Genomic DNA, 4,733 nt, shown 5'->3' with positions numbered 1-4,733 from the left:
CTTCAAATTAAGTGACAAAAAATATTTGACTTAAGGATGTATGTATATGGACATTTTGTTTCTTTGTTTCACTTGCAATGGAGAAAATCATCGCTTGTACATCAAGGAAATTTGGAGATTAAACATGATTGAAAAGTTAAGTGGGGAAAGTAAAGAAATTACAACTAAACGACTAATTCCAGGGTTATTTGAAATCTGGTGATAGTGATATTCCATATAGTGATAATCTGGAATCTAGGAAATGTGTGCTGTTTCTACTTTAACCACTGCTACTTTATGCTCCTGATCCTGGTGTAGGTACTGAAATTACAGTCCTTCTTCTTAGTTACTCAGTCATGTCCAACTCTTTGCAACACCATGGACTGTAGCCTGCCAGGCTCCTCTGCCCATGGGATTCTCCAGGCAAGAACACTGGAGTGGGTTGCCACGACCTCCTCCAGGGGATCTCCCCAACTCAGGGATCAAACCCAGGTCTCCCACATAGCAGGTGGATTCTTTACCATCTGAGCCACTAGGGAAGCCCAAGAAGACTGGAGTGGGTAGCCGTATCCCTTCTCCAGGGGAAGTTCCCAACCCAGGAATTGAACTGGGGTGCCCAGTAACTACAAACACAACCATCAGAACTTGTTTTCCAGACACAACTCCTGCAGAGATATGGCACCTACGACTCCTAAATTATGTGCCATTGCATCTCATTCACAGAGGTGGTATTACACAGGGCTCTAACTGTGAGTGAAGATGGCAATGTGCTTTTTGCCTCCAGTCATGGCTACACCAGGAGAGAATAGATGGATGTGGTTGGGGGTGAAAGAGACAAGCATCACCTATAGCCAGCGTTCCTTACATCCTAACTTTATTACATCATTTAAGATGCTTCTTACAAAGGTCATAGCTAGAATTATATTTTTTAACTTAATCTGGCAATATTTTTTTTTCCTTTCAGTAGGAAAATTAGTATTTGTACTTTGGGAACAATACAGTAAATTGACATTATTTCTTTCATGTTGTATATATTATGTTATGCATAAGATAACTTGAATAAACATGTTATTCTCCTCTTCCCTTCACCTTTTTTTTGGTGACATATTCAAATCACCACTCTTCTAAGGTTCTGAGTCTTGTTCCGTTAATATGACAATAAAACACCAACTATTTCTGCACAAGAATTTTCCTTGCCTCCACTTAGAGCAACATGCATCCTTGTGGAGATGATTGCTTTCTCTTGCTCCTTGTCTCCAGAAGAGACCCTTAGGGTTTTAAATTCTCCTCTTCTTTCAGCTTATAATTTTCTTCCTCTTTCTTCTTTTGCTTCTCCCTCTCTTGTCTCCCAGCACCTCCCATCACCTACTTACATTCAGTATCTTTGTTTTGCAGAGAGAGGGAAGTACATTTAGTTCTAGAAATGGTGTTTTAGACTTGTATTATGCAGGTCAGGAAGCAACAGTTAGAACTGGTCATGGAACAACAGACTGGTTCCAAATAGGAAAAGGAGTACATCAAGGTTGTATATTGTCACCCTGCTTATTTAACATATATGCAGAGTACATCATGAGGAACGCTGGGCTGGAAGAAGCACCAGCTGGAATCAAGATTGCCAGGAGAAATATCAATAACCTCAGATATGCAGATGACACCACCCTTATGGCAGAAAGTGAAGAGGAACTCAAAAGCCTCTTGATGAAAGTGAAAGAGGAGAGTGAAAAGGTTGGCTTGAAGCTCAACATTCAGAAAACAAAGATCATGGCATCTGGTCCCATCACTTCATGGGAAATAGATGGGGAAACAGAGGAAACAGTGTCAGACTTTATTTTTCTGGGCTCCAAAATCACTGCAGATGCTGATTGCAACCATGAAATTAAATGACGCTTACTCCTTGGAAGGAAAGTTATGACCAACCTAGACAGCATATTAAAAAGCAGAAACATCATTTTGCCAACCAAGGTACATCTAGTCAAGGCTATGGTTTTTCCAATGGTCATGTATGGATGTGAGAGTTGGACTGTGAAGAAAGCTGATAGAGGAAGAATTGATGCTTTTGAACTGTGGTGTTGGAGGAGACTCTTGAGAGCCCCTTGGACTGCAAGGAGATCAAACCAGTCCATTCTAAGGGAGATCAGTCCTGGGTGTTCATTGGAAGGAGTGCTGGTAAAGCTGAAACTCCAATACTTTGGCCACCTCATGCGAAGAGCTGACTCACTGGAAAAGACTCTGATGCTGGGAGGGATTTGGGGCAGGAGAAGGGGAGGACGACAGAGGATGAGATGGCTGTCTGGTATCACCGACTCGATGGACATGAGTTTGAGTGAACTCCAGGAGTTGGTGATGGACAGGGAGGCCTGGCGTGCTGTGGTTCATGGGGTTGCAAAGAGTCGGAGACGACTGAGCGACTAGACTGAACTGAACTGATGCATTCTATCACTAGTCATTTAGAGGAAATAATGGAGAAATTCTCCAGTAAGAATCTTCATCTGACATTCATATGACTCATTTTTCAGTTCAGTTCAGTTCAGTCACTCAGTCGTCTCCGACTCTTTGTGACCCCATGAATCGCAGCACGCCAGGCCTCCCTGTCCATCACCAGCTCCCGGAGTTCACTCAAACTCATGTCCATCGAGTCGGTGATGCCATCCAGCCATCTCATTCTCTGTCGTCCCCTTCTCCTCCTGCCCCCAATCCTTCCCAGAATCAGAGTCTTTTCTAGTGAGTCAACTCGTCGCATGAGCTGGCCAAAGTATTGGAGTTTCAGCTTTAGCATCAGTCCTTCCAATGAACACCCAGGACTGATCTCCTTTAGAATGGACTGGTTGGACCTCCTTGCAGTCCAAGGGACTTTCAAGAGTCTTCTCCAGCACCACAGTTCAAAAGCATCAATTCTTTGGTGATCAACTTTCTTCACAGTCCAACTCTCACATCCATACATGACCACGGGAAAAACCATAGCCTTGACTAGACGGATCTTGGTTGACAAAGTAATGCCTCTGCTTTTTAATATACTGTCTAGGTTGGTCATAACTTTCCTTCCAAGGAGTAAGCGTCTTTTAATTTCCTGGCTGCAATCAGCATCTGCAGTGATTTTGGAGCTCCCCAAAATAAAGTCATTTTTAGAGAGTATATTACTGTCCATTTGGATTTCAAAGCAGTTGGATAGATTGATGGCATTCATTAGTAGATCTGTGTTTCCTTTCCTTTACATACAGACTACTGGAATTGTTGACTGTTAACATAGAAGCAAGTGGAAAAAAATATGTTTAGGATAGTGACTTTAGATAAGCATAAAAAATCAGAAATAAGAATGTTTAAATAGATACATGAATTGGGAATAAAGAAATGATGAGTTGGAAGGAAAAAAAGTGGCAATCTAAAGGAAGAAGTCAGGTCTTGAAGTATGGAGGTTATTGCATGACCCTTTCAGGGTTTGCTGAGGTTGAAAATGAATAATTTGATTTGGAGGAAAATATCAAGAAAATAATTCATAAAAGTGTTTTATAAACATTCCTGGTCCAGTGGTTATGAATTCACCTCCCAATGCAGGACATACATGTCTTATCCCTGATCTGGGAGATTCCACATGCTGCGGGGCAACTAGGTTGATGAACCATGACTACAGAAGCCCACATGCCTAGGGACAATGGTCTGCAACAAGAGACACCACCATGATGAGAAGACTGTGCACAACAGTTAGAGAAAGCCCACGCACAGCAAGAAGGACTTAGTGCAGTCAAAAATAATAACATTTTAAAAAATTTTTGTCTAAAGTATTTTGTAAAATATAAGATAATATAAAATATACAATAATATTTAATCTTTCTTTTCTTCCTTTTTTATGCTTTTATCTTTGTTTTATGATCCCTGCAGCACCTGGTATTTCCAGACGGTCTCCCATTCAAGTACTAACCTGGCCCGATCCTGCTTAGCTTCTGAGATCAGATGAGGTTGGGCACGTTCAGGGTGGTATGGCTGTAGACCTTATTAACAATCCCATTATTTAAGTACTGCATTGTTAGGAAAAGGAAATGTCAACCCATTCCAGTGTTCTTGCCTGGAGAATCCCAGGGATGGGGGAGCACGGTGGGCTGCCGTCTATGGGGTCACACAGAGTCAGACACGACTGAAGCGTCTTAGCAGCAGCAGCAGAGTAAAATAACAATACTGATATTTAGTTATCAGTATTAATGTCAGTGCATTCTTTGATAGTTTAACATTTGCTAAATATTACAGAAGTTTTGAAAATCATTTATAAGAATAGCCTATGACAAAAAATAGGAGGGTAGCTATGAAATATAAACTTCATCATGAAGTATAATTTTGAACATAAATTATTAACACCAAACACACAAAACATAAACTTCATGTAAATTAAGAATATTTAAAATCATAAGATTTTAAATGAAATTATATTATGTAATGTTATTGTGATCCTTGGATATAAATTTGTGATTTGTATCATAATCAGATCTTGAACATATTTTTCACTAGCTTTTAGCCACTGAAAAAGTTCTTTTTAAATCTACCCTAGATGAGTCTTTATGAAGAATTAGTTTAAATTTAATAATTCTAAATACTGTCCCCCCTTCACTTTTTAATTTTCAAATAATGTCTTATTTTCCTTGATACTTTTGAGATCTCTATGTTCATTGTATATCGATGAATATTGCAAAGTAGAACTAATTATATCATTTTTAATACTATAATGTTAATTTTTAACTTACAAAGTTCTTTCCACTCAAAATGAA

General features: G+C 39.6%; 1 pseudogene; it reads right to left on the bottom strand.

The window, feature by feature from the left end:
- Positions 1–3,846: 3,846 nt before the first annotated feature.
- LOC129542911 (5S ribosomal RNA) lies at positions 3,847–3,965 on the bottom strand (annotated as a pseudogene).
- Positions 3,966–4,733: the final 768 nt, after the last annotated feature.

Source organism: Moschus berezovskii, chromosome 19, assembly GCF_049115385.1.
Source record: "Moschus berezovskii isolate FMDL1 chromosome 19, NW_MosBer_1.0, whole genome shotgun sequence".
In the NCBI taxonomy this organism is placed as follows: Eukaryota; Metazoa; Chordata; class Mammalia; order Artiodactyla; family Moschidae; genus Moschus; species Moschus berezovskii.
The sequence above is the reverse complement of the archived record's forward strand: the minus strand, read 5'-3'. Positions and strand labels throughout refer to the sequence as shown.